The 12,623-nt window shown below is 38.9% G+C and overlaps 1 pseudogene; it reads right to left on the bottom strand.

Annotated features, from left to right (window-relative positions):
• Positions 1-239: 239 nt before the first annotated feature.
• LOC132440317 (ferritin light chain pseudogene) lies at positions 240-10,872 on the bottom strand (annotated as a pseudogene).
• Between the last annotated feature and the right edge of the window lie 1,751 nt (positions 10,873-12,623).

Here is a 12,623-nt window from a genome sequence, read left to right as displayed (position 1 = left end):
AAAAGGAAAAAAAACATGTGTATATATATATATATATATATATATACATATATATATATTTCTTTTTTTCCTCTTTATTCTGTTTGTGTTTCAAATAGGGTTTTTTTTTTTCTTCTGCAAAAATTGTTATTGTTTCCATTTGGTCCAAGGCTTGGGAGAGGGCTCCAGGGCGGTTACAAAGCTGCCTAGTAGCTGCAGAGCAGGGCTTCAGGCAGAAGCTCTGATGCCAGAGGGGCTCCTCAGAGGCCGCTGGACTTCAGAGACTCCTGTTTGTGCTCGAGGGTGAGCCTTTCAAAGAGATACTCGCCCAGCACAGCCTGCGGACCAGCCAGCCTGCGGAGGTTGGTCAGGTGGTCGCCCATCTTCTTCATGAGTTTCACCTGCTCCTCCAGGAAGCGGCTCTCCAGGAAGTCACAGAGGTGGGAGTCTGCGCGGGCGGAACCCAGGGCGCGCAGATCTGACAGTGCCTGGTGCAGGCTCTTCTCCCTAAGAATGGCGGCTTCCACAGCGTCCTGGGTTTTACCCCACTCATCTTGAGAAGGCTTCCGCGCATCCTGGAAGAGGGCGCGGCCACAGCACTGGTTTTGCATTTTCAAGAGATGCTGGGCGCCCTCACACTTCTCCTCAGCCAGTTGGCGAAAAATGTGGCCCGCACTGTCCAGAGTCCCATTGTTGCTGTCGAAATAGAAGCTCAGAGAGAGGTAAGTGTCCCCAGATGCATGTTGAACAGGCGGTGGACGGCGGCCTCCACCTCGATGGAATAATTCTGACGCACCTGGGAACTCGTGGTTGATCAGTGAGAAGGAGCTAAGCTCAAAAAACGGTGTTGGCCTGTCCTGGAGGCTGAGGATAGCTGAGTGGCTGATTCCAAAGGTTGCGACAGGAAGAAAGGTTGGAGGGTGGTCGGGGGCTGGAGCAAGGAGCGTCCCTGGGTCTGTTCATTCCAAACACTGTTGAAGCAAAAGACAGAACTGCAGGACTGCCGAGCGCACTGCCTCAAATAGGCTTTGATATAAATGAACAAGAAGTCCAAGCAAGGACAAAACTTACCCTTCCCCCCACCAAAATAGCTGGCGATACTAGAATCTAGACCTGGGAAGGGATTCTTCCATTACCTTCTGAACATTCCAAGCCACTAGAGCAGTGGTTCTCAAAGTATGGTCACCTTGTAACCAAGCAGTACCCTATGGGGCCTTCCTAGGACAGACCCATCCCCCATATCCTCTGCTGTAGTTCCTCTCTGAAGTACTCAGATAATAGTATCTCAGGCATATTTCTTGAGTTTTCAGATGCTAAAAACCACCACCCAGTGGAAGAAATTAACTCCTTGATGATCATGAGCACGTAGCCCCCAGACCTTCTGGCACCTAAGGATGGATAATGTTACCTGCCCTGTGGCCTCCACATCAACCAATCAGAGGATTGTGCACGAGCTGATCACATTCCCTGGGACGTCCCTCCCTCACCTGGCCTTTAAAAATGCTTTGCTGAAATCCTTTGGAGATTTCAGGGTGTTTTGGAACTCGGGCCACCCCTCTCCTTGCTCGATCCTGCAATAAACCTTTCTCTGCTCCAGACTCCAACCTTTAGGTTTGTTTGGCCTCACTGTGCTTCAGACACACGAACCTGCATTCGGTAACAACCTGACCAGTTTTACCAGCGTCCCCTGATAATGTGTCAGATATTCAAGTTTTAGGGCCCTGTCCCAGCCCTATGGAATCAGCAGCTCTGGTGGGGCTCGGTGATCTCTGTTATAACAGGCCCTCCAGATGATTTTTATTCACCTTAAAGTTTGAAAATATCTGCATTGTCAGCTGGCCAAAGCGTCCACCAGCAGGTGAAGGGGAGTGGTGCCTGGAAAAGATAGGGACCAGCCAAGGCAAGTACAGCAGCATTTGCCGTGGTAGTAATGGAGAATGCCTTTTCTCCACTGGTTGGCACAGACTAGGATCTGGGAGCAGTGGCAGGGTTATTTAGGATGCTTTACATTTCAATGTAGAGGGACCGCTGTCCTGGTTTGCCAGGGACTTCCCCTGTGTGAGCACTTAAAATCTCATCCTGGCAAACCCCTTAGCCCTGGGTTTGAAAAGCGTAGGGAATAACATGAAATTTAGGGGAAACATGATCTAGGTTTTGGGCGAGTCACAAGTGCTAATTAAAGCTAAGCAAGTATGGACAACACTAGCGTTCTTTAGCCCTTTGCAGGGAGGTAAATCTGATTGGGTGAAAGGACTTATTGTTAAGAGATCTTTGTAGAAACATCCCCTTCTGCTTAGTCCGCTGGTTCTCAGTTCTGGCTAGACATTGGCATCGTCTGAGGAGATTTAAAATGATTTTATTGGTCTACGATGACCAACCGTCAGTGTGAGGGTTTTTAAAAAGTGCTTCAGATGATTCTAATGCACAACCAAATTTAGGTGCCACTGCTTAAGCTTTTGAACCGCTGCTGCATATTTTCACCTCATCTTCCTATGAGAATATCCAACTGTAGTTGAGGTTTTTTTTTTTTTTCTTTTTCTAACTGTCTTATTATAAGATTTACTGTCTTAAATAAGGTTGAATGTACAGAAAATCTTGCTAGTCCATCTGGTATAGCTGGATACTTAGAATAATATAGTTAAGATATATACCATCTAAGTATTGTGACTGGCCTTTTTTTTGAAATTAACATATGCATTGAATTAGTATGTTCTCTTTTGAAGTTGTTCTGTTGGGGAGCTATACCTCTAATCTGCCATTGCTAAATATCTGGACACCTCTTATTAGGAATTGCTTTTAGAAATCTTTAGGGATTAAAACCAAGATTGCTGTATTATTTGTACTGGAACCACAAAAACCTCACAGAGTTCCCCCGCTGTACCTTCTACCCCCATCTCTAACCCTTGGCAACTTCTAATCTGTTCTCCATCTCCACGGTTTTGTTATTTTAAGAATAATATGCAAACATAATCATGAATTACTTAATCTTCGGAGATCGGCTTTTTCAAAATTTTTCCCTGGGCATCATTCCCTTGAAGTTCATTTCAATTTTTGCATATATTAATAATTTGTTCCTTTTTGTTGCTCGGTAGTATTCTATCATAAGATTTTATCACAATTTGTTTCAACATTCATCCACTGAAAGACATTTGGGTAGTTGCCAGTTTTTGGCTATTATAAATAAAACTGCTATGAACATTTATGTGTAAGTTTCTGTGGGAACTTAATTAAGTTTTTGTTTCTTTTGGATAAATGCTCAAGAGTACAATTACTGCGTTGTAGGGTGAATCTACTTTTAGGATTAAAAGAGACTGTCAAGCTGTTGATCAGAGTGGCTAAACCATTTTATTTTCCCACCAGTGATGTGATATAATTTTTCTATGTACTCGCCAGCATTTGATGTTGTCACTATACTTTAATTTTAGTTACTCTCTGACATCTCATTATGGTCTTAATTTGCATTTCCCTAATGGCTAATGATGCTGAGCATCTTTTCATGTGCTCCTTTGCCGTGTGTATATTCTCTTCCATGAAATGTGTGTTCCTGTCTTCTGCCTATTTTCTAGTTGGATTTTTTTAAGTTGTTTGGAGAGTTCTTTGTATATTATAGATACAAGTCATTTGTCTCATATGGGATTTTCAAATATGTTTTCCTACTGTGTAATTTGAGTTTTCATCCACTTAAAAGGATCTTCTATGAAGCATTTTTAACTCATTTTGATGAGATCCAATTTATCAGTTTTTGCCTTTATTGATCATACTTTTGGTGTCAAGTCTAAGAATTATTCCCCTAGTTCTAGATGCCAAACATTTTCTCCTATTTTTTTTCTAAAAATGCCCTGCTTTTACATTTAAGATTATGATCCACTTTGATTTAATTTTTGTGTAAGGTGTGGAGGTTAAGGTTCATTTTTTGTTTGTTTTTGTCGAGGGATGTCCAACTGTTTCAGTACCATTTTTTGAAAAGTCTATTCTTCCTTGATAGCTTTTGCACTGCTGTCAAAAACAAGTTATATGTATTTATGTCAGTCTATTTCTGGGTTCTCTATTCCATTCCATTGATCTATGTATCTACCCTCCATCATTACTGAAAAATCTTGAAATTGGGTAGATTAATTCCTCCCATTTTCACCTTCCTTTACAAGTTGTTTTAGCTATTCTTCAGCCTCTTCTTACCATATAAATCTTAGAATAAGCTTGTCTATATCCACAAAAACCTTGAGGGCATTTTAAGAGTAATTGTGTTAAGCCTCTTAACTTGGGGAGAATTGACATCTTTATCATGTTGTGTTTTCTAATCCATGAACAAGGTATGTCTCCCTATTTGTTTGGGACTTAAAAATTTTTCTTCATCAGCATTTTGTAATTTTCAGTCTAGAGGTCCTATAAATGTCTTATTGGGCTTATATTTAAGTATTTATTTAGGTCAGTTGTAAATGGCATCACATAGTTTTATTTAAGCTTCTACACATTTGTTATTAATATATAATTTGATAAAATTGTGGTGATCTTGTACTCTAAATCATTTACAAACTAATATTATTTCTCAAGCTTTTTGTGGATTTCTTGGTATTTTCTCCATTTAGATTATCATCTCATCTTCAGATACAGACAGTTTTACTTTTCCTTATTCAGTATAATAGGATATATTACTATTCAACATTCAGTAGGATATGTTCCTTCCTATGCAACGTAGTAGGAATAGTCCTTTTATCTTTTAAATAAACTTTTTAAAAATTTAACTTTTAAATTTATGTATTTATTTATTTTTGCTTTATTTTCTTACTAGAACCTCCAGTGATATATTTAATAAAAGTGGTGAGAGCAGATATCGGTGCCTTGTTTCTGAGCTTACAGAGAAAGCATCCAGTCTTTCACAGTTAAATATAATGTCGGTATAGGTTGTTTGTAGATCATCTTTATGAGTTTCAGTATGCTCCTTTTCTATTCCTAGTTTGCTTGGAGTTTTTTTTCTTCTTATTTTAAAATCATGAATGGGATTGGATTTTGTCAGATGCTTTCTCTGCATTAATGGATAGGATCACATGACTTTTCCCCCTTAATCTATTGGATATGGTGGATTACACTGTTTAATTTTCCAATATTTAACCAACTTTGCATAACTGGAATAAATCCCACTTGGTCATGGTATATTATTCTTTTCATATATTTCTGGATTTAATTTGCTAATATTTGGCTGAGGGTTTTTCAGCCAATTTCATAAAAAATATTGGTCTGTAGGTTTCTTCTTTCTATACTATCCCTGTCTGGTTTTGGTATCAAGGTAATACTGGCTTCATAAAATTAATTAGAAGCTGTTCCCTCTACTTCTATTTCTTATCAAATCATGTAAAATTGGTGTTAATTCTTTAAGTCTTGGGTAAAAGTGAAACATCTAAGCCTGAACATTTCTTTTGGGAGTTTTTAAATGAAAAACCAGTATTTCTAATGGTTACAGGAAAGTTGAGATTATCTATTTCATCTTGGCTGAGTTTTGGTAGTTTTGGGTGTAGAAACATTGGCCCATTTCATCTACATTTTTGAATTTATAGTGTAGACTTGTTCATAGTAACTTGTCCCTCATTAACCTGCAGGATATGTCATGGTATCCCTGGTTGCATTTCTGATATCTGTGATTTGTGCCATCTCTCTGTTTAATCTTTGTCAGCCTTTCTAGATCTTTATTGGTTAGATTGCTTATTTCAAAGAACCAGCCTTTTGTTTCATTGATTTCCCCCCCTATTTTCCTGTTTTCAGTTTCATGGATTTCTGTTTCATCTTTATTATTTCCTTCTTTCTGCTTGTTTAGTGTTTTTTCCTCTTCCTTTTTTACTTTTTTTTATAGAAAATTAGATTATTGCTTTGAAATATTTTCTTTCCCAATTTAGTGCTATAAACTTCCCTTTCAGCATTGCTTTCACTTCATTCCGCAAACTTTGATCTGTTATATCTCCATTTTCTTTTATTCTATACATTTAAAATTTTTTCCCTTGATGCTGTCTTTTTTACCCATGAGTTATTTGGAAGTGTGATGTTTAGTTTTCATGTGATTGAAGATTTTCCTGTTGTCTTTCTCTTATTGATTTCTAGTCTGATTCCATTATGGCTAGAGAACATACTCTCTATGATTTTAATTCTTTTAAATCTGCTAATGTTTTTTTATCGCCCAGTATATGGTATATGAGTGAATGTTCCATGGACACTTGAATATGTATTCTGCTCTTACTGAGTGTGTTCTTTAAATGTCAGTTATATCCTGTTGATTGATGATGTTTTCAGTTCTTCCATATCCTTGCTGATTTTTCTCTCTGGTAGTTGTATAAATTGCTGTTTTGAAGTCTCAAATAATAATTGTGGATTTAAAACTTTCTCCTTTTACCTTTTTCAGTGTTTGCTTCATGCATTTTGAAGTTCTGTTGTTTGGTGCACACACATTTAGTATCACTAGGTCATCTAGGTGGATTATTCCTGTTATCTTTATGTAATGACCCTCTTTGCCCCTAATAATTTCCTTTGCTCTGAAGTCTACTTTATCTGATATTAATATAGCCATTCCTGCTTTTTCTGATTAATGTTCACATGATATATCATTTTCATCCTTTTACTTTGAACTACCTATATCATGATGTTTAAAGTAAGCTTCTTATAGACAGTATATAGTTGGATCATGCTTGCGATTTTTTAATCTACTCTTCCAATCTCTGTCTTTGACTTGGTTATTTAGATCATTTACCATTAATGTAATTATTGCCATGTCAAAGATTTGGTCTACCATGTTATTTTTTGTTTTGTCTTTTACCTTAGTTTCTCAATCCTGTGTTTCCCTTATTTTTCCTTCTTGTGGGTTACTTAAACATTTTTTAATAAGTGCATTTTAATTTAATTCATTTATAATCATTTGTGTATACTGTTTGTATAGTTTTCTTAGTGGTTGCTTTTGGCATTACAGTATACATATGTAACTTATCATAGCCTACTGGAATCAGTGTTTCATTACTTCAAGTGAAGTTTCAAAATTTTACTTCCATTTAGGTCTCTTAATATTCCCCAGTTTTAAAGTATGATTTTCTGTAGTATTTCCTTTCTCTACATTGAGAACCCCATCAGATGGTGTCATCATTTTTGCTTTGACCATCATATAGAATTTAAGAAACTCATGAGGCTAATGATAGTCTCTTATATTTACCCCATTTGTTTTCACCCATTCCATTGTTCCCCTTTTCTTTCTGAAGTTCCCAGTCTTCTGTTATTGTTTATGTTTTCATAACAGTAGGTGATATCTTGGATTTCCAGTGCAACTGGATATGAGTTTCAGGAAACACTGAGCCTGGCTCACTTAATGCTACTGAGTTGGGGGGTTTGTATATGTTGGGCCTGTTGGCACAGCAGATGCTAGCAGATTAGACTAATGTTGATGGGACTAGTGCCACAGGAGGATGGGTTCCCATTCAGGCTATGCTGCTGCTACAGTAGATCAAGTCCCCCTCTACCCCAAGTGTGGGGCAGTGACCTGCTGCTGTCACTGCTTTGTATTAGGCTCCTTTTGCCTCAGGTGTGTGGTGGGATCCCTTGGAAGCTGCTACTGCTGCTGCTGTCAATCACAAGGTTAAATTCATTTCAGAAATACTTAAGTATAAATATATAGCCTGGCTCTTGTAGGACCTCTGTATTTTTTTTTTATTGCTTTCATACAAATTATCCCAAATTTAGTGACTCAAATCAACGTAAATTTATGACCTTACAAGTCTGACATTGGTCTCAATTGAGTAAAAGTGTTGGCAGGATCGACAGATGAATGGATAAAGATGTGGCACATATATACAATGGAATATTACTCAGCCATAAAAAGAAATGAAATTGAGTTATTTGTAGTGAGGTGGATTGACCTAGAGACTGTCATACAGAGTGAAGTAAGTCAGAAAGAGAAAAACAAATACCATATGCTAACACATATATATGGAATCTAAAAAAAAAAAGAAAAAATGGTTATGAAGAACCTAGGGGCAGGGCAGGAATAAAGACGCAGCCATAGAGAGTGGACTTGAGGACACAGGGATGGGGAAGGGTAATCTGGGATGAAGTGAGAGAGTGGCATGGACATATATACACTACCAAATGTAAAAGAGCTAGCTAGTGGGAAGCAGCCACAAAGCACAGGGAGATCAGCTCTGTGCTTTGTGTCCACCTAGATGTGTGGGATAGGGAAGGGAGGGTGGGAGGGAGATGCAAGAGGGAGGAGATATGGGGATATATGTATATGTATAGCTGATTCACTTTGTTATGAAGCAGAAACTAACACGCCATTGTAAAGCAATTATACTCCAATAAAGATGGTTAAAAAAGAAAAAAAAGTGTTGGCAGAGCTACATTCTTTTCTGGAGGCTCTTAGGGGTGTTTCTGTTCCCTGGACTTTATCCGCTTCCAGCGGTCACTTGTAGTCCTTGACTCAGAGTCCCCTTTCTCCACCTACAAACCCCAAAATGTTGCATCTCTCTGATTCTGCTTCTATTAGGACATCTCTCTCTTTCTCTTTCTACAGTTGGGAATGGTTTTCTGCTTTTAAGGACTCATGCAATTAGATTTGTTCCATGAGGTAAACCAGGATAATCTTTCTATCTCAAGGCCTATAACTTCAGTCATATCTGCAAAGTCCTCTTTACCATGTAAGGTAACATATTATTGGGTTCTAGGGATTAGGGTGAGGGCATTTTTAGGAGCCATTATGCTGCCTACCACACCCTTAACAAGTGACCTTGAGAAAATTACTGAGACTTTAAAGCCTTACTTTCCTCAAACATAAAATGGAAAGAAAGATAACTAGTTAATATCATGAAAGTGAAACAGTATATATGAAATCAACTAATTCAAAAAATAAGATTTCTTCTTTTTCTTTATGATTGGCATGATTCTCAGAGTTCAGTTACTTGAAGAGTTCCCTTTTTTTAAACAGAACTAAGGAATTTCAGGGTTCAGGTGCTGTAAGATTGTCTGAATTATCTGAGTAACAATTAGCTAAGCACAGGTGTAAAGCATTTGATTTACTCCCTGGTGTCCTTTATCTTCTCATCCCACTAAATCCATATCCCTTGTCTAGCTCCAGCCAGTAGAGTCAGAGCTTGTTTTACTGTTTAACTAAAGTTCAATTTAAGTTTGCTCTACATCTCCAGATTCTCAGCCCTGGTTGCATATTATAATCACCTGGGGAGATTTCAAGACCTACTTGATGCCAGAGTTTTACCTATCATGGATATTTGAAGAGGGACCTGGAATGAAATGCTCTAGCTTATGGTTTGGGGAGCCAAATCATAGTCTACACTGAGCCAAATCATTTGCGAAATCACCTCTAAAAAGCAATTTATCTGTGGTGACTGATGCTCTTCCTTTGTCAGTATGCTTGTCCCTCTTTGGGGGAAAAGAAGAAGGGGAAAAAACCCCCAGTGGTTGGGCTCCCTGAATTATAACCTGATGCTGTGGAATTAGTGTTGGCTCAGAGCGCACATCTTCGGATACCCATTCTCTCGCCTGCTTCCTTGCATGAGCTTATATCCTTGGGCAGTTTTTCATCCACCACCCTCTTTTGCTTCTAATCTTAGCAAGTAAAGTCTCTCCTTAATGAAACAGCATTTCATGAGACTTACTGGGAGCATAGGTCTATCCTATGTTAGCTAAAGCAGATATAATTGATGTATTTTTGGCGTTCATCCTTGTGGGTTGGAGAGAGAAGACAGAATTTTATCCTTTAGGTGTCATATGACTGGGCAAATGGGCTCATTCCCTCTACTGCCTACCATGTAAAATACTGAGGGTGTTACCTCTAGAAGGTATCTTCTAGGTATCAAAATAGCTCAGATAAGTCATATTTCTCAGTAAAAGGTGACAAAACTATGGCTTAGGTGGTGAATTTTCCATGTCAATTTGTCTGGGCCACCATGCCCAGTTATTTGGTCAAATATTATTCTGGATATTTCTGTGATGGTGTTTTTGTGTTTTTTAAAATTTTTATGTTGTATTTATTTATGATTTTTGGCTGCATTGGGTCTTCGTTGCTACACGTGGGCTTTCTCTCTTTGCAGCAAGCGAGGGCTACTCTTTGTTGTGGTGTGCGGGCTTCTCATTGCGGTGGCTTCTCTTGTTGCAGAGCATGGGCGCTAGGTGCACGGGCTCAGTAGCTGTGGTGCATGGGCTTAGTTGCTCCATGGCATGTGAGATCTTCCCAGACCAGGGCTCAAACCCGTGTCCCCTGCATTGGCAGGCGGATTCTTAACCACTGTGCCACCAGGGTAGTCCCTGTGATGGTGTTTTTGGATGAAATTCATAATTAAATTTGTGGTGGACTTTGAGTAAAGCAGATTATCCTCCATAATATGCATGGGCCTCATCCAATCAGTTGAAGCTCTTAATAAAGACTGACCTCCCTGTCGCAAAAAGGAATTCTGCCAGAAGACTTACAGAAATTGAACTGCAACTCTTCCTAGAGTCTCTAGACAGCCTAACCTGCAGATTTTGAATTTACCAAGCCTCTATTATTGTGTGAACCAGTTGTTTAAAATCTCTCTCTCTTTCTCTATCTTTATATAGATATGGATATCTAGATCTATATCTGTCAGTATATGTGGGCACATTGTATACACATGCTGTTGGTTCTGTTTTTCTGGAGAACCTTGACTAATACAGTGGCCCATATAAATAAAAGGACGAACCCAAGTTCACCCAGGTAGAAAGTAGTACAATGAGAACTGGAACTTAAGGCCTCATGACTCATTCAGCTGTGAACACTGACCCAGAACTGGCGTCCGCACACTCTGGCCCACTGATCAGATCTCGGTTGACTCCTGGTTTTGTACATAACGTTTTGCTTGAACACAGCCTCATCCATTCCTTAATATTGTGCATGGCTGTTTCTGTGCTACAGCAGCAGATGGGCAGTTGCAATGGAGACGTATGGTACAGAAAATCCAAAATATTTACTATCTGACCCTTTACAAAAAAGATCTGCTGACCCCTGCTCTAGGATGCCATCTGATTTCTGATAGCACCGAGGAGAATAATTCATGCACATTGGGATAGATTGTTAATCTCATGTCCTCCTTAGGTCAAAGATCTCTTAAATGCTCACCCTTGCAATAGCCAGCTTGGGGAGCATTGTCTGAGGATGCAGAAATTTTTCTTGCCAGGTCTTTCCAATCCACACTGCTCCCTGACTATGGTTCTTAAAACCTATTTTTTTTTTAAATTTTTATTGGAGCATAGTTGATTTACAGTGTTGTGTTAGTTTCAGGTGTACAGCAAAGTGAATCAGTTATACATGTACATATATCCACTTTTTTTTTTTTCTTTTTTCAGTACACGGGCCTCTCACTGTTGTGGCCTTTCCCGTTGTGGAGCACAGGCTCCAGACGCGCAGGCTCAGCAGCCATGGCTCACGGGCCCAGCCGCTCCGCGGCATGTGGGATCTTCGCGGACCGGGGCACGAACCCGTGTCCCCTGCATCAGCAGGCAGACTCTCAACCACTGTGCCACCAGGGAAGCCCCACTTTTATTTATTTTTTTTTTGGAGTCTTTTCCAAATAGCCCATTACAGAGTACTGAATGGAGTTCCCTGGGCTAATAAGAGCAGGTTCTTACTAGTTATCTATTTCATGTATAGTAGTGTGTATATTTCAGTCCCAATCTCCCAATTTAGCCTCCCTGCCACAATCCCCTGGTAACCCTAAGTTTGTTTTCTACATCCGTGCCTCTACTTCTAAAACCTGTCTATTTTAACCAACTACCACTCATTGCTTACTGTCTCTGGCTTCATGTACTTGATAATAAATCTACTTCTTGTTCTATCCTGGATGACATGTTCCAAGGACTGAGATAATATCTTATTCTACATAATTTGTCCTTGATATTGTCTATCTTGGGGTCTTCATCTATGTCCCAAAGAAGACAGTCACTCTGTCTTCTAGTACTACTACTAATACCACATTTTATGGCATGAATTTGACCCAATGCACTGAACTATCCCTTTAGAAGCTGTATGCAACCTGTCACTGGGTTTTAGCACAGGGGTAGAACTCAGATTAGTGATCATATATAAACAAATCTACTTGACCAGAAACTTTTTGTCTCACCATTTATTACACAAGTAACTTCTGTCTTTGCATCTATGATGTAAATATTTTTAATTTCCTAAATTATCTGAAAAATTATTTAGAGCTTCCATTTCAGTAGGCATTGGAATTGCTGTGTTATGACTATTTCATTATTTTATTTCCAAGTGTTAAATTAGGCTTCAAGCTTTGGCCAAGAGTAGACAGGAAAGGGTTTCAAAGAAATGAAGAGTGGGAAAAACTTCTGATGCAAGGGAGACTTAATAAAGATTTGATTTTGAATCAATAATTTATAATAAAGGTTTGAGTTTGAATCAATAATTTATGTCATTGCAAAATAGCTCCCTGGTAAAAGTCCATTCTTTGGTAATCATTAAGTACAGAAATTAACAATCAAAATATGCAGTGATCTTCTTCATTTTCTAAAAACAAACCTATATCTAGATGAGAGGAGAATTCATCTCATAACTCAGCCTCTGGACTTATGACTCCAAGTCCTGTCTTCTTTCAACCATACCTGCTGAGTTTCTGTCTAACTTCTTGAGCATG

The sequence above is a fragment of the Delphinus delphis genome, chromosome 17 (assembly GCF_949987515.2).
Source record: "Delphinus delphis chromosome 17, mDelDel1.2, whole genome shotgun sequence".
Lineage (NCBI taxonomy): Eukaryota > Metazoa > Chordata > Mammalia > Artiodactyla > Delphinidae > Delphinus > Delphinus delphis.
Note: the sequence above shows the minus strand (reverse complement) of the source record. Positions and strands in the feature narration are given on the sequence as shown.